This window comes from Macaca mulatta, chromosome 19, assembly GCF_049350105.2.
Source record: "Macaca mulatta isolate MMU2019108-1 chromosome 19, T2T-MMU8v2.0, whole genome shotgun sequence".
Lineage (NCBI taxonomy): Eukaryota > Metazoa > Chordata > Mammalia > Primates > Cercopithecidae > Macaca > Macaca mulatta.
In genome coordinates this window covers 54,481,964-54,500,797 of record NC_133424.1, presented here as the reverse complement: position 1 = coordinate 54,500,797, position 18,834 = coordinate 54,481,964, and the positions used below count along the sequence as shown (strand labels likewise).

The 18,834-nt window shown below is 40.1% G+C and overlaps 1 long non-coding RNA gene across 1 annotated transcript in view; it reads right to left on the bottom strand.

The window, feature by feature from the left end:
- Window positions 1–9,224: 9,224 nt before the first annotated feature.
- The window catches only part of LOC144337550 (uncharacterized), a 56,069-nt gene continuing 46,459 nt past the window's right edge, over window positions 9,225–18,834 (bottom strand). Inside the window, exon 3 of the long non-coding RNA XR_013410756.1 lies at window positions 9,225–9,751. This is a non-coding gene — a long non-coding RNA (uncharacterized LOC144337550). The remainder of the gene's footprint in view (window positions 9,752–18,834) is intronic.

Below are 18,834 nucleotides of genomic sequence, written 5' to 3'. Positions count from 1 at the left end.
GAAACATTTGCTTTTGCTCCCAATATGAGTGCCCCAAAATTGGGAAACTATTCATGAGGATTCATATGCTTATAGTAATAAAGTTATCTGCACAAGTTCAATAAGAATCTTCTCTCTTTATAACAGGACACATTCAAAAACATTGGATATGTTACCAAGGCTTTGACTGGGATGTTCTATTTGACAATATACATAGAATAAACCCATAGGGAACGCAGGGAAAGTCTGAAGATGGCTTTGATTTGGCTTCCTAGTCTCAAAAGGTTTTTGAAAGTTTAATCTGAGAGTTTTATAAAACTTCTAGCAATGCAAAGTTTAAAAGGGGTGTCTATGGTCCATTGCTACACTTGCTGCACTTAGGTAAAAAATCTAGGCAAGTTCGGTGAGACTCAACGTATTTTGCAAACTAATTCATCCTACTGGAATTATCTTTTGTAAAAATAGAGACTCCTATGTAGATAAAAATTATGTTAAAAAGAAAAACTGTGGTACACCTGTTACCAAATTGAACCACTGTTCATTATCTTTGAGTATTTCTAATCCACTGGTAGACTGGACTGGACCCTGAATTCTTTTACTTTTTCCAATGCAATTTTCTCCACTGAAATCATTAAGAACAAGAACAGCTCTGTTGCTGAAGCTCTATAAGCTTGGACAGTGGACGCAGGACAGTGGGTGCAGCCCAACAAGTGAGAGCGGAAGCAGGGTGCGGCATCTCCTCACCCAGGAAGTGTAAGGGGGAAGGGAATTCTCTTTCCTAGCCAAGGGAAACCATGAAAAACACCTGGAAAATCAGTTGACTCCCAGCCTAGTACGACGCTTTACCAAGGGTCTTAGCAAATGGAACAACAGGAGATCATATCCTGGGCCATGCTCAGGGGATTGCTGACCCACAGAGCCTCCCTCATTGCTAGCACAGCAGTCTGAGATCTAACTGCAAGGCAGCAGCGAGGCTGGCGGAGGGGCACCTGCCATTGCTGAGGTTTAAGTAGGTAAACAAAGTGGCCAGGAAACTTGAACTGGGTAGAGCCCACCGCAGCTCAAGGAGGCCTGCCTGCCTCCATAGACTGCACCTCTGGGGACAGGGCATAGCCAAACAAAAGGCAGCAGAAACCTCTGTCGATGCAAATGTCCCTGTCTGACAGCTTTGAAGAAAGTAGTTCTCCCAGCACAAACTTTTGGATCTGAGAACAGACAGACTGCCTGCTCAAGTGGGTCCCTGGACCCTGAGTAGCCTAACTGGGAGACATCCCCACTAGGGGCAGACTGATACCCCATACCTCACAGGGCCGGGTACACCTCTGAGATGAAGCTTCCAGAGGAACGATCAGACAGCAACATTGGCTGTTCAGCAATATTCACTCTTCTGCAGCTTCTGTTGCTGATACCCAGGCAAACAGGGTCTGGAGTGGACCTCAAGCAAACTCTAACAGACCTGCAGATGAGGGTCCTGACTGTTAGAAGGAAAACTAACAAACAGAAAGGACAACCACACCAAAACCCCATCTCTATGTCACCATCAAAGATCAAAGGTAGATAAAACCACAAAGATTGGGAAAAAGCAGTGCAGAAAAGCTGAAAATTCTAAAAACCAGAGTGCCCTCCCCCTCCAAAGGAACACAGCTCCTTGAGAGCAATGGAACAAAGCTGGACAAAGAATAACTTTCACAAGTTGAGAGAAGAAGGCTTCAGACAATCAAATTTCCCAGAGCTAAAGGAGGAACTACGAACCCAGAGCAAAGAAATTAAAAACCTTGAAAAGAGATTTGACAAATGGCTAACTAGAATAACCAATACAGAAAAGTCCTTAAATGACCTGATAGAAATGAAAACCATGAGAGGAGAACTACGTGACAAATTCACAAGCTTCAGTAACCAACTCGATCAACTGGAAGAAAAGATATCAGTGATTGAAGATCAAATGAATGAAATGAAGCGAGAAGAGAAGTTCAGAGAAAAAAGAGTAAAAGGAAATGAAAAAAGCCTCCTGGAAATTTGGGACTATGTGACAAGTCCAAATCTACATCTGATTAGTGTACCTGAAAGTGACTAGGAGAATGGAACAACTTGGAAAACACTCTGCAGCATATTATCCAGGAGAACTTCCCCAATGTAGCACGGCAGGCCAACATTCAAATTCAGGAAATACAGAGAATGCCACAAAGATACTCCTTGAGAAGAGCAACTCCAAGACACATAATTGCCAGATTCACCAAAGTTGAAATGAAGGAAAAAATCTTAAGGGTAGCCAGAGAGAAAGGTCAGGTTACCCACAAAGGGAAGCCATCAGACTAACAGCAGATCTCTCGGCAGAAACTCTACAAGCCAGAAGAGAGTGGGGGCCAATATTCAACATTCTTAAAGGAAAGAATTTTCATCCCAGAATTTCATATCCAAGTAAACTAAGCTTCATAAGTGAAGGAGAAATAAAATCCTTTACAGACAAGCAAATGCTGAGAGATTTTGTCACCAACAGGCCTGCCTTACAAGAGATCCTGAAGGAAGCACTAAACATAGAAAGGAACAACTGGTACCAGTCACTGCAAAAACATGGCAAATTGTAAAGACCATCAATGCTAGGAAGAAACTGCATCAATTAACGAGGAAAACAACCAGCTAACATCGTAATGAAAGGATCAAGTTCCCACATAACAATATTAACCTTAAATGTAAATGGACTAAATGCTCCAATTACAAGACAAAGACTGACAAATTGGATAAAGAGTCAACACCCATCAGCGTGCTGTATTCAGGAGACCCAGCTCACATACAGAGACACACATAGGCTCAAAATAAAGGGATGGAGGAAGATCTACCAAGCAAATGGAGAACAAAAAAAAAGCAAGAGTTGCAATCCTAGTCTCTGAAAAACAGACTTTAAACCATCAAAGATCAAAAGAGACAAAGAAAGCCATTACATAATGGTAAAGGGATCAATTCAACAGGAAGAGCTAACTATCCTAAATATATATGCACCCAATACAGGAGCACCCAGATGCATAAAGCAAGTCCTTAGAGATGAACAAAGAGACTTACACTCCCACACAATAATAATGGGAGATTTTAACGCCCCACTGTCAGCACTAGACAGATCAACTAGACAGAAAGTTAACAAGGATATCCAGGAATTGAACTCAAACTCTGCACCAAGCGGACCTAGTAGATATCGACAGAACTCTCTACTCCAAATCAACAACGTATACATTCTTCTCAGCACCACATCACACTTATTCCAAAATTGACCACAGAGTTGGAAGTAAAGCACTCCTCAGCAAATGTACAAGAACAGAAATTATAACAAACTGTCTCACAGACCACAGTGCCATCAAACTAGAACTCAGGATGAAGACACTCACTCAAAACCACAAAACTACATGGAAACTGAATGACCTGCTCCTGAATGACTACTGGGTACATAACGAAATGAAGACAGAAATAAAGATGTTCTTCGAAACCAATGAGAACAAAGACACAACATACCAGAATCTCTGGGACACATGTAAAGCAGTTTGTAGAGGAAAATTTAGAGCACTAAATGCCCACAAGAGAAAGTAGAAAAGCTCCAAAACTGACACCCTAATGTCACATCACAATTACAAGAACTAGAGAAACAAGAGCAAACACATTCAAAAGCTAGCAGAAGGCCAGAAATAACTAAGATCAGAGCAGAACTGAAGGAGATACAGACACAAAAAAAAACCTTCAAAAAATCAGAGAATCCAGGACCTGGTTTCTTGAAAAGATCAACAAAATTGATAGACCACTAACAAGACTAATAAGGAAGAAAAGAGAGAAGAATCAAATAGACACAATAAAAAATTATAAATGGGATATCACCATTGACCCCACAGAAATACAAACCACCATCACAGAATACTATAAACACCTTTACGAAAATAAACTAGAAAACCTGGAATAAATGGATAAATTCCTGGACACATACACTCTCCCAAGACTAAACCAGGAAGAAGTTGAATCCCTCAATAGACAAATAACAGGCTCTGAAATTGAAGCAATAATTAATAGCCTACCAACCAAAACAAGTCCAGGACCAGACGGATTCACAGCCGAATTCTACCAGAGGTACGAGGAGGAGCTGGTAAAATTCCGTCTGAAACTATTCCAATCAATAGAAAAAGAGGGAATCCCCCCTAACTCATTTTATGAGGCCAACATCATCCTGATACCAAAGCCTGGCAGAGACACAATGAAAAAAAGAGAATTTTAGACCAATATCCCTTACGAACACTGATGAAAAAATCTTCAATAAAATACTGGCAAACCGAATCGAACAGCACATCATAAAGCTTATCCACCATGGTCAAGTGGGCTTCATCCCTGGGATGCAAGGCTGGTTCAACAGATGAAAATCAATAAATATAATCCAGCATGTAAACAGACCCAAAGACAAAAACCACATGATTATCTCAATAGATGCAGAAAAGGCCTTTGACAAAATTCAACAGCCCTTCTTGCTAAAAACTCTCAATAAATTCTGTATTGATGGAATGTATCGCAAAGTAATAAGAGCTATTTATGACAAACCCACAGCCAATATCATACTGAATGGGCAGAAACTGGAAGCATTCCCCTTGAAAACTGGAACAAGACAGGGATGCGCTCTCTCGCCAATCCTATTCAACATACTGTTGGAAGTTCTGGTCAGGGCAACCAGGCAAGAGAAAGAAAAAAAGGGTTTTCAATTAGGAGAAGAGGAAGTCAAATTGTCCCTGTTTGCAGATGACATGATTGTATATTTAGAAAACCCCATCGTCTCAGCCCACAATCTACTGAAGCTGATAAGCATCTTCAGCAGAGTCTCAGGATACAAAATCAATGTGCAAAAATCACAAGGATTCTTATACACCAGTAACAGACAAACAGAGGGTGAAATCATGAATGAACTGGCATTTACAATTGCTTCAAAGAGAATAAAATACCTGGAAATCCAACTTACAAGGGATGTGAAGGACCTCTTCAAGGAGAAGTAAAAACGACTGCTCAATGAAATAAAAGTGGAAACAAACAAATGGAAGAACATTCCATGCTCACGGATAGGAAGAATCAATATTGTGAAAATGCCCATACTTCCCAAGGTAATTTAGAGATTCAATGCGTTCCCCATTTAGCTACCAATTACTTTCTTCACACAATTGGAGAAAACTACTTTAAAGTTCATATGGAACCACAAAAAAGCCCGCATTGCCAAGACTATCCTAAGTCAAAAGAACAGAGGTGGAAGCATCAGGCTACCTGACTTCAAACTGTATTATGATGCTACAGTAACCAAAACAGCATGATACTGGTACCAAAACAGAGATATAGACCAATGGAATAGAACAGAGTCCTCAGAAATAATACCACAAATCTACAACCACCTGATCTTTGACAAACCGGATAAAAACAAGAAATGGGGAAAGGATTTCCTATTTAATAAATGGTGCTGGGAAAACCGGCTAGCCATAAGTAGAAAGCTGAAACTGGATCTCTTCCTTACACCTTACACAAATATTAATTCAAGATGGATTAAACACATAAATGTTAGACCTAAAACCATAAAAACCCAAGAAGAAAACCTAGGCAATACCATTCAGGACATAGGCATGGGCAAGGACTACATGTCTAAAAATCCAAAAGCAAGAGCAACAAAAGCCAAAATTGACAAATGGGACCTAACTAAACTGAAGAGCTTCTGCACAGCAAAACAAACTACCATCAGAGTGAACAGGCAACCTACAGAATGGGAGAACATTTTTGCAATCTACTCATCTGACAAAGGGCTAATATCCAGAACCTACAAGGAACTCAAACAAATTTACAAGAAAAAGACAAACAACCCCATCAAAAAGTGGGCAAAAGATATGAACAGATACTTCTCAAAAGAAGGCATTTATGCTGCCAACAGACACATGAAAAAATGCTCATCATCCCTGGCCATCAGAGAAATGCAAATCAAAACCACAATGAGATACCATCTCACACCAGTTAGAATGGCGATCATAAAAAAGTCAGGAAACAACAGGTGCTGGGGAGGATGTGGAGAAATAGGAACACTTTTACACTGTTGATGGGATTGTAAACTAGTTCAACCATTGTGGAAGACAGTGTGGCGATTCCTCGAGGATCTAGAACTAGAAATACCATTTGACCCAGCCATCCCATTACTGGGTATATATCCAAAGGATTATAAATCATGCTGCTATAAAGACACATGCACACGGACGTTTATTGCGGCACTATTCACAATAGCAAAGACTTGGAACCAACCCGAATGTCCATCAATGACAGACTGGATTAAGAAAATGTGGCACATATACACCATGGAATACTATGCAGCCATAATAAAGGATGAGTTCATGTCCTTCATGAGGACATGGATGCAGCTGGAAACCATCATTCTCAGCAAACTGTCACAAGAACAGAAAATCAAACACCGTATGTTCTCACTCACAGGTGGTAATTGTACAATGAGAACACTTGGACACAGGAAGGGGAATATAACACACCGGGGTCTGTTGTGGGGTGGTGGGGAGGGGGAGGGATAGCATTAGTAGATTACCTAATGTAAATGACGAGTTAACGGGTGCAGCACACTAACATGGCACATGTATACATATGTAACAAACCTGCACGTTTTGCACATGTACCCTAGAACATAAAATATTTTAAAAAAATGTTTAAGACAAAGGAAATTGAAAAAAGAGAAAAGAATTGATGGAAGCCTAAAATTACGGTTATTGAGATCAATGTTAATGCTTTAAGTTTTGGTCATATCCTCACCTAAGTGAGAATACAGACACTCCAAAATAGAGCCACACATGATAAATGTTATATACTCCCACGGAAATTTTAAGGAAGCAGATAGCTCTCAAAACAGATCATATTTTTCTGTAAAAAGATGATTCCAGTCTACCTGAGTGAGCATAATAATGAAGTCACCTCTGCTTTAACTTTTACCAAAAAAAAGTGACCTGAAGTACCCTGATGTTAACCAATCAATTTATTTCTAGGGCCTTGTTTATTGATTCGCATTTGACAAAACCCACTGTTTTGTAATTGTATTGCCGAGGAGGAGTTATCACTGTATCTACAGAGGGAGAGCTGCCCCAACTCATAAAACACAAGTAAAAGCCAATTACATCTAAAATTAAATTAGTTGTAATTTTGTCTTGTCACACATGTTCACAGCAAGCAATGTCCAGTGGAGTCTCTGAGGCTGCATCATTCTCGCCCTGACCCTCCTGCCTTTCTCTTTGACTTACAAGGACCTTTATGATGACACTGGGAGCCACCCAGATAATCCAAAATAAGTTTTCCATCTCAAGATACTCAACTTCATCACCATTGAACATTGTTTTTGCTAAGAAAAGTAAAGGCACGTGGTCCAAGAGTTAGGATGTGGATTTTATTTATTTATTTTATTTTTTGCGACAGAGTTTCACTGATGCTGTCCCGGCTGGAGTGCAGTGGGGTGACTTCGGTTCACTGCAACTTCCACCTCCCAGGTTCAAATTATTCTCCTTCTTCAGCCTCCCAAGTAGCTGGGATTACAGGCATCCACCGCCATGCCCAGCTAATTTTTGCATTTTCAGTAGAAACAGGGTTTCCCCATATTGATCAGGCTGCTCTCGAACTCCTGACATCTTGATTTGCCCGTCTCGGCCTCCCAAAGTGCTGGGATTATACGCGTGAGCCACAGCACACAGCCCGGCTGTGGACACTTTTAAGAGGCCACTAATCTGCCCCATACAGGTCACTTTCATAAACATCACCCACAACAAAAATATGGTTTGCCTTCTTTCCATGTCTCACTTTTCTGTCTGCACAAACCACAGTGAAACATACTAGCTCTGCTATGAAGTGGCTGGATGACCCTAGGACAGACACTCCTTTGACCTCCCTCAGCCTCTTTCCTCATCTGCAGTGTAAGGCTGACTCTTACTGCGTCAGAAAATGACAGTGGAAAAGTTAATTAACATGTGTAAGACATTAGTCACACAGCCTGGTGCCTGAGGAGCCCTGGATAAACATTCCTTTCAGTCTTTTCCTTTCACCATCCCATTTTTCTTGCCTTCACCCATCTCCTCCTTCAACCCCTTTCTCTTCAATAGCTTTCTCAGTCTAACCTGCCAATTAAAGAAGCCACACTATCCATTCTCTCATGACTCTGATGGTGTGTTCTTGTGATGGAGTCTGCTATCCACTCCAGGCAATGGGTATTATTTATATGGAGAGGTCTGTTTGCAACAAGAAATCCTTCTTTTGTTCACACAAAATTTATACGTGATTTCTCTTAACTTACACATACCAGTCTCAATTCTACCCTGTTATTTCATACATGCACTTCATTATTTTATTCTTCAGTCTTTCTCCTTACACTTTAAAACTTAGGATAGTACAAAAACAAAAATAATGGCCTGGGCCAGAAGACGGTATTCCTTTAGCAAGAGGAATGCTTTCCCTTCTCAAGATGAATGCTGTCTGCAAGGCAGCCATGAAGCCTATTTCTGGGTTTGGCTTACATCAAAGTCTTTCAACTCTAGGACACATTCTTAGATTCCCAGGAGATAATGATTGTCATGGAAGCCACACCACTCTGAGTATTCCTACTGTTGGGTAAAGGAATGTTTACAGAATATTGTGCATGACTTACTCCACCTAAATTCTTCTACTCCTGGAAGTTAAGTTTCCTCACTAACCAGCTTCATCTCCAGCTGGCCTGCCTGGACCCTGACTAGAAAGTACCTCCACACTCTGGATGACCAGGGTGGCACTTTTGCCTATTCCCATAATTATAATAGCTCACACACTAACGCAGCACTCACTATGCAACAGGCACATCCTAAGTGCTTTCATGTAGCTACAGTCATGACAAAAAATTCCTAATTACCACCATCCTAATTTTTACAGATTAAAAAAAAAAAACTGTGGCAGAGAAGTATGCGCCCACTGTCACCTAACTCCATAATTTAACCTCATCCTCCACTTCATCTGGTAAGAGGACATTCTAAGATTTACAAGGTCTCCTGAATGACATCCACCTTCAAAAATGATTTTTGTCCCATTTCCTTTCAGAATTTGACAGCCAGCATTTTGTTTTCTGTCTCATCCTTCACTTATGCACCTGTTCCCTAACACTATACTCACAACTGCACAGCCCTGCATAAAAGGTTTTAGAAACCTCAATCTTTTTAGGAAAAAAGAAAGACCAGGTTCCATGTCTCACAAAAAGTCATTTTTTATTCTATTGTCAACAATTTGCATAGCCATTCTCTGGATAGAAACAAGTGCACTAGAAACACAAAGTGTAATGAGAAGAAAGTAGGAGGAAGGTGAGTTTCTAGATAGACACACAGGGAAAAGATTCCAAATCCAGAAAAATTCATAACATGCACCCAGGGAGTGTAGCTTTGAGCGACGACAACCCCACTTGCCACATCCAATGGCTGTTGGCCTCTTACTTCCTTCTCAACCTGCCCTCCCTGGTCTTGCTTTCTTAGACCAGTACAAACTACCAGGGAGCTGGGGTCGGATCAGAGCACTCAGCACTGGGTGGTATGGTTGGGAAAGGCAGAAAAGGAAGAAGAGTGTTTGACTCACGAAGACATGACTTACCGAGGCACACATCAACTAGGCAGGCAATAGATTACTAAAGGGCTTTGCAGGACTCATGGTGGTTATCCAGAATGAAAGACTGAGGCAAGAATCTTGACCAACTGAGTTTTATTGAGCCAGAGCTTGACGGAGCAACCTGGAAAAACAAGAGTTTCAAAAAACTGCTGTGGCTTGTGTTCTCTCTGAAGAGGTTTCTGGAGGCTTAGTATGTATACACTTGATTAAAGGAGAGAAGGCAGGTAGGAAGAGATGGAGTGGGTAGAAAAACAATAGATCTAATCTTGTCTTTATTGTGTGCCTTAGAAAATAAGTATTATCAGAATGAGACTTAAAACAGAGTTAAAATAGAGAATGAGAGTTTTAGGAGCTAGATTTTGATTACTCACCTAAAGTTACAAATGGCATGTCTTTCTTTTACAAAGAAATAAACATCTTGAAAGGTTTTGAAGCAAGGAAAAAATAATTTGTTCAGACAATCATCCAGAGATGCCTGAGATCTTTGGATTTCCTGTTTACCCCGCTCTTTTTCTCTTCTTTCTTTCTTTTTTAATTTTATGTATTGTTTTTAAGAGACACAATCTTGCCCTATCACCCAGACTAGAGTGTACTCACTGAAGCCTTGAACTCCTGGGCTGAAGCGCTCCTCCCACCTTAGCCTCCCAAGTGTCTGAGACTACAGGCATGCATCGCTGCACCTGGCTAATTTGATTTATTTTGTATAGTAAGGATGTGGTCTGCCTCTGTTGCTTAGGCTGGTCTTAAACTCCTGGTTTCAAGTGATCCTCCTGCCTTGGACTCCCAAAGGGCTGGGATAACAGGCCTGTGCCAGCACACCTGGCCCCACAATTCTTCAAAAGCTCTCAGAGAAAGCATTGTAGAAGACCCCTGTGGCTGTATGTTTCATCTGATCCTACATGACTAGGAAGGCTCATTCTTAACAAGTCACGTCCCATGGAAAAGGGGATGAAGACAAATCAGAAAAGGGCAAAGGGAAGTCACAGCAACAAAGGGACAGTATAATCCTGGAACCTTATTAAAGTCACACAAATGCTGCTTCAATTAGAGCAATGTGTTTGGCAAACATCGTTCTAACCCTTTCAGTTGTATGTTGGTTCACCTGTAATGTCAGCAGCAGTCTATAGCTAGCTTTTCTAGAGTTTCTGAAGCATCTTTCAATTGAAATGGCAATCTGACACAATTCTCTGAATTGCAGTCTGAATCCAGTGTTCATGTGTACATTTTGTGTAGTCTACTCATCAGCAGGCATAAAGGTTATTTATATATAAGTTACTATGATTTCTCCAGAAGTTTATATAAGTCTTCTACTTTCAGCTCGCAAGTTTTAATCTACCCATCTGACAAAAGGCTAATACCCAGAATCTACAGGAAACTTAAGCAAATTTACAAAAAAAAAAAAAAAAAACCATCAAACAGTGGGCAAAGCACATCAACAGACACTTCTCAAAAGAAGACATTTATGTGACCAAAAAACATGAAAAAAAACTCATTATCACTGGTAATTAGGGACATGCAAATCAAAACCACAATGAAATACCATCTCATGCCAGTTAGAATGGTGATCATTAAAAGGTCAGGAAACAACAGATGCTGGAGAGGATGTGGAGAAATAGGAATGCTTTTACACTGTTGGTGGGAGTGTAAATTAGTTCAACCATTGTGGAAGACAGTGTGGCGATTCCTCATGGATCTAGAACATGAAATACCATTTGACCCAGGAATCCCATTACTGGGTATATACCCAAATGATTATAGATCATTCTACTATAAAGACACATGCACACGCATGTTTATTGTGGCACTATTCACAATAGCAAAGACTTGGAACCAACGCAAATGCCTATCAATGATAGACTACATAAAGAAAATGTGGTACATATACATCATGGAATTCCATGCAGCCATAATAAATGATGAGTTCATGTCCTTTGCAGGGACATGGATGAAGCTGGAAACCACCATTCTCAGCAAACTAACACAGGAACAGGAAACAAAACACTGCGTGTTCTCAGTCATAAGTGGGAGTTGGATATGAGAACACATGGACACAGGGAGAGGAACATCATACACTGGGGCCTGTTGGGGGGTGGGAGGCTAGGGGAGGAATAGCATTAGGAGAAATACCTAATGTAGATGATGGGTTAATTGCTGCAGAAAAACACTATGGCACGTGTATACCTATGTAACAAACCTGCAGGTTCTGCACATGTATCCCAGAACTTAAACGTGTAATTTTAAAAAATGATAAAATATTGAAAAGCACAGTTTAAATTTATAATACACCAATTTGGAGGAAAAATTGAAGAAATATCTGAAACCATTAGTTATGAAACTTCTGGACAGGAAAAGATTTAGGATTCAGTCAAAATTGTAGGTAAATAACAAAATTCAAAAAAAGAATGAACAAATATAAAATGTAATAATTGTTGTTCTGTTGTTTTCCTCTGAAAAATAATTTTCCCCCTCCTGTTTCCCATTTTATGAAATAGAAATCATTTGGGACCAATTTATTTCCAAAATAAGTTTTAGTCTGATACCTGAATTGTTTACATAAAGTGCAACAAGAATGTAGATTCAAGGTCTCTATGAATACATACATGTTTATACATATATATGAATATATATATTTTTTATCATGTAGAATGGCACTAAGGTATATTAATGGCAGCAAATCTGTACATGTCTGCAGCAGTCTCAATTCTTGTTTCTTCAGAAGAAAGAATTCAACTAAGGGTCATAAGGCAGAAGAAGAGACTGAGGCAAGTTTTACAGCAAGAGTGAAAGTTCATTTAAAAGCTTTAGAGCAGAAATTAAAGAAAGTAAAGTACACTGAAAATAGGGCCAAACAGGCGATGAGATTTCACGTCTGTGGTTTGACCTTTGACTTAGGCTTTGGTATGTTGGCATAATTCTGGAATCTGCATCTCTTTTCCCCTGATTCTTCCCTTAAAGTGGTCTGTCTGCATGTGCAGTGGCCCACCAGCACTTAAGAAGGGAGCCTGTGTAGTGTGTTTCCTGGAGTATAGTTGGAAAACAGACCAAAATAAAACCTATGTATGTCAATAAAATTGGTCTCCTAATAAAATCCTATTATAAATTTCTATCATTGTTGTGTTACCCTGGCATCTATTTTTAATCTTCCTTGAACACACCCAAATTCTCTCTCTCTTTCTTTCTATCTCACTCTCTCTCTGCATTGAGATGTAAATTTACTACCCAATTTCTCTAAAACTCAGCAAGGGCTTCCTCAGACAAACGTTAACTTTTTCTATTTACAAAAGCACTATTTAAATACAACTTTTTCTTTAAATAGTGAGTTTTATGGGTTCCACGCATAAAGTTTTAAAGTCAAAAATCTAAAGTATTTCTGTCTCCCTCTGTCTTTATGTGCACATGTATATGTTGTATGTTGTATCACATATATGTATATGTCCATATCTATGTTTATATAGTGTTTATACATGGTATCAAATTAATATAAAAATAAATGAGTACTCAATTAAGTAAATAATCCCAAATGCTTTTCAACCCATGTGATTTTAGTAATCTTCGATAACAGAAGAACACCTCAAATGAGCATGCATACCTATCTGCAGCCTCCTTAAAAAAAATTATCAGCCAAGAATTTTATATCCAGCAAAACTAAAGTCCATAAATCAAGGAAAGATAACAGTCTTTTTCAGACAAACAAATGCTAAGACAATTTGCCACTACCAAGCCAACACTACAAGAACTGTGCAAAGGAGTTCTGAATATTGAAACAAATCCTGGAAACACATCAACACAGAACCTCTTTAAGCATGAATCTCACAGAACCTATAAAACAAAAATACAATAAATAACTGAATAAAACCAAGGTATCCAGGCAACAAATAGCAGGATGAATGGAACAGTACCTCACATTTCAATACTAACATTGAATGTAAGTGGCCTAAATGCTCCACTTAAAAGATACAGAATTGCAGAATTGATAATAATGCACCAAGCAAGTAGCTACCGCCCTCAAGAGATTCCCCTAACCATAAAGGGTCATATAAACTTAAGGCAAAAGGGTAGAAGAAGACACCCCATGCAAATGGCCACAAAAGTGAGCAGGACTAACTATTCTTATATCAGAAAAAACTAACTTTAAAGCAACAGCAGTTAAAAAAAGACAAAGAAGGATATTATATAATAATAAAAGGACTTATCCAACAGAAAAATATCACAATCCTACATATATATGCACCTAACACTGGAACTCCCAAATTTATATAACTATTACTACTAGACCTAAGAAATGAGGTAGACAGTAACACAATAATAGTGAGGGACTTCAGTACTCCATTGACAGCTCTAGATAGGTCATCAAGACAGAAAGTCAAGAAACAAACAATGGGAGGGGTGCGGAGCAAGACGGCCGAATAGGAACAGCTCCAGTCTCCAACTCCCAGTGCGAGCCACACACAAGAGAGGTGATTTCTGCATTTTCAACTGAGGTACTGGGTTCATCTCACTAGGGAGTGCAGGACAATCGGTGCTGGTCAGCTGCTGCAGCCCGACCAGCGAGAGCTGAAGCAGGGCGAGGCACCGCCTCACCTGGGAAGCGCAAGGGGAAAGGGAATGCTTTTTCCTTGCCAGGGGAACTGAGACACACAACACCTGGAAAATCGGGTAACTCCCACCCCAATACTGCGCTTTACCAAGGATCTTAGAAAACGGGCACACCAGGAGATTACATCCCACACCTGGCCGGGAGGGTCCCACGCCCACGGAGCCTCCCTCATTGCTAGCACAGCAGTCTGTGATCTCGCGGAAAGGCAGCAGCGAGGCTGGGGGAGGGTTGCCCGCCATTGCTGAGGCTTAAGTAGGTAAACAAAGCCACTGGCAAGCTAGAACTAGGTGGAACTCACAGCAGCCCAAGGAGGCCTACCTGTCTCTGTAGACTCCACCTCTGGGGACAGGGCACAGCTAAACAACAACAACAACAACAAAGCAGCAGAAACCTCTGCAGATGCAAACGACTCTGTCCGACAGCTTTGAAGAGAGCAGTGGATCTCCCAACATGGAGGTTGAGATCTGAGAATGGACAGACTGCCTGCTCAAGTGGGTCCCTGACCCCTGACTAGCCTAACTGGGAGATATCCCCAATAAGGGCAGACCGACACCCCACACCTCACACTGTGGAGTACACCCCTGAGAGGAAGCTTCCAAAGCAAGAATCAGACAGGTACACTCGCTGTTCAGAAATATTCTATCTTCTGCAGCCTCTGCTGCTGATACCCAGGAAAACAGGGTCTGGAGTGGACCTCAAGCAATCTCCAACAGACCTATATCTGAGGGTCCTGACTGTTACAAGGAAAATTAACAAACAGGAAGGACACCCACATCAAAACCCCATCAGTACGTCACCATCATCAAAGACCAGAGGCAGATAAAACCACAAAGATGGGGAAAAAGCAGGGCAGAAAAGTTGGAAATTCAAAAAATGAGAGTGCATCTCCCCCTGCAAAGGAACGCAGCTCATTGCCAGCAAGTGATCAAACCTGGACGGAGAATGACTTTGACGAGATGAGAGAAGAAGGCTCCAGTCCATCAAACTTCTCAAAGCTAAAGGAGGAATTATGTACCCAGTGCAAAGAATCTAAAAATCTTGAAAAAAGAGTGGAAGAATTGATAACTAGAATAATTAATGCAGAGAAGGCCATAAACGAACTGACAGAGATGAAAACCATGACAGGAGAAATACGTGACAAATGCACAAGCTTCAGTAACCTACTCAATCAACTGGAAGAAAGAGTATCAGCAATCAAGGATCAAATGAATGAAATGAAGTGAGAAGAGAAATCTGAAGAAAAAAGAAGAAAGAGAAATGAACAAAGCCTGCAAGAAGTATGGGATTATGTAAAACGACCCAATCTACGTCTGATTGGGGTGCCTGAGTGACGGGGAAAATGGAACCAAGTTGGAAAACACTCTGCAGCATATTATCCAGAACTTCCCCAACCTAGTAGGGTAGGCCAACATTCAAATTCAGGAAATACAGAGAACGCCACAAAGATACTCCCCGAGAAGAGCAACTCCAAGACACACAATTGCCAGATTCACCAAAGTTGAAATGAAGGGAAAAATCTTAAGGGCTGCCAGAGAGAAAGGTCGGGTTACCCACAAAGGGAAGCCCATCAACAGCAGATCTCTCAGCAGAAACTCTACAAGCCAGAAGAGAGTGGGGGCCAATATTCAACATTCTTAAAGAAAAGAATTTTAAACCGAGAATTTCATATACAGCCAAACAAAGTTTCATAAGTGAAGGAGAAATAAAATCCTTTACAGATAAGCAAATGCTTAGAGAATTTGTCACCACCAGGCCTGCCTTACAAGAGACCCTGAAGGAAGCACTAAACATGGAAAGGAACAACCGGTACCAGCCATTGCAAAAACATGCCAAAATGTAAAGACCATTGAGGCTAGGAAGAAACTGCATCAATTAACGAACAAAATAACGAGTTAATATCACAATGGCAGGACCAAATTCACACATAACAATATTAACCTTCAACATAAATGGACTAAATATTCCAATTAAAAGATGCAGACTGGCAAACTGAATAAAGAGTCAAGACCCATCAGTTTGCTGTATTCAGAAGGACCATCTCACATACAGAGACATACATAGGCTCAAAATAAAGGGATAGAGGAAGATCTACCAATCAAATGGAGAACAAAAAAAAGCAGGGCTTGCAATACTAGTCTCTGATAAAACAGACTTTCAACCATCAAAGATCAAAAGAGACAAAGAAGGCCATTACTTAATGGTAAAGGGATCAATTCAACAGGAAGAGCAAACTATCCTAAAGATATATGCGCCCAATACAGAGCACTCAGATTCATAAAGCAAGTCCTTAGAGACTTACAAAGAGACTTAGACTCCCATACAATAATAATGGGAGACTTCAACACCCCACTGTCAACATTAGAAAGATCAATGAGACAGAAAGTTAAGAAGGATATCGAGGAATTGAACTCAGCTCTGCAACAAATAGACCTAATAGACATCTACAGAACTCTCCACCCCAAATCAACAGAATATACATTCTTCTCAGCACCACATCACACTTATTCCAAAATTGACCACATAATTGGAAGTAAAGCACTCCTCAGCAAATGTACAAGAACAGAAATTATAACAAACTGTCTCTCAGACCACAGTGCCATCAAACTAGAACTCAGGACTAAGAAACTCAATCAAAACCGCTCAACTACATGGAAACTGAATAACCTGCTCCTGAATGACTACTGGGTATATAACAAAATGAAGGCAGAAATAAAGATGTTCTTTAAAACCAATGAGAACAAAGATACAACATAGCAGAATCTCTGGGACACATTTAAAGCAGTATGTACAGGGAAATTTATAGCACTAAATGCCCACAAGAGAAAGCTGGAAAGATCTAAAATTGACACTCTAACATCACAATTAAAAGAACTAGAGAAGCAAGAGCAAACACATTCAAAAGCTAGCAGAAGGCAAGAAATAACTAAGATCAGAGCAGAACTAAAGGAGATAGAGACACAAAAAACCCTCCAAAAAAATCAGTGAATCCAGAAGTTGGTTTTCTGAAAAGATCAACAAAATTGATAGACTGCTAGCAAGAATAACAAAGAAGAAAAGAGAGAAGAATCAAATACATGCAATAAAAAATGATAAAGGGGATATCACCACCGACCCCACAGAAATACAAACTACCATCAGAGAATACTATAAACACCTCTATGCAAATAAACTAGAAAATCTAGAAGAAATGGATAATTTCTTGGACACTTCCACTCTCCCAAGACTAACCAGGAAGAAGCTGAATTCCTGAATAGACCAATAGCAGGCTCTGAAATTGAGGCAATAATTAATAGCCTACCAACCAAAAAAAGTCCAGGACCAGATGGACTCACAGCAGAATTCTACCAGAGGTACAAGGAGGAGCTGGTACCATTCCTTCTGAAACTATTCCAATCAATAGAAAAAGAGGAAATCCTCCCTACCTCATTTGATCAGGCCAACATCATCGTGATATCAAAGCCTGGCAGGGACACAACAAAAAAAGAGAATTTTAGACAAATATCCCTGATGAATATTGATGCAAAAATCCTCAATAAAGTACTGGCAAACTGGATCCTGCAGCACCTCAAAAAGCTTATCCACCATGATCAAGTGGGCTTCATCCCTGGGATGAAAGGCTGGTTCAACATACGCAAATCAATAAACGTAATCCAGTACATAAATAGCACTAAAGACAAAAACCACATGATTATCTCAATAGTTTCAGAAAAGGCCTTTGACAAAATTCAAAAGCCCTTCATGCAAAAAACGCTCAAAAAAATTGGTATTGATGGAACGTATCTCAAAATAATAAGAGCTATTTATGACAAACCCACAGCCAATATCATACTGAATGGGCAAAAACTGGAAAAAATGGGCACAAGACAGGGATGCCCTCTCTCCCCACTCCTATTCAACATAGTGTTGAAAGTTCTGGCTAAGGCAATCAGGCAAGAGAAAGAAAACAAAGGTATTCAGTTAGGAAAAGAAGTCAAATTGTCCCTGTTTGCAGATGACATGATTGTATATTTAGAAAACCCCATTGTCTCAGTCCAAAATCTCCTTAAGCTGATAGGAAATTTCAGCAAAGTCTCAGGATACAAAATAAATGTGCAAAAATCACAAACTTTCTTATACACCAGTAACAGACAAACAGAGAGCCAAATCATGAATGAACTTCCATTCACAATTGCTTCAAAGTAAATGAAATACCTAGGAATCCAACTTACAAGGGATGTAAAGAACCTCTTCAAGGAGAACTACAAACCACTGCTCAGTGAAATAAAAGAGGACACAAACAAATGGAAGAACATACCATGTTCATGGACAGGAAGAATCAATATCGTGAAAATAGCCATACTACCTAAGGTAATTTATAGATTCAGTGCCATCCCCATCAACCTACCAATGAGTTTCTTCACAGAATTGGAAAAACTGCTTTAAAGTTCTTATGGAACCAAAAAAGAGCCCGCATTGCCAAGACAATCCTAAGTCAAAAGAACAAAGCTGGAGGCATCACGTTACCTGACTTCAAACTATACTACAAGGCTACAGTAACCAAGACAGCATGGTACTGGTACCAAAACAGAGATATAGACCAATGGAATAGAACAGAGTCCTCAGAAATA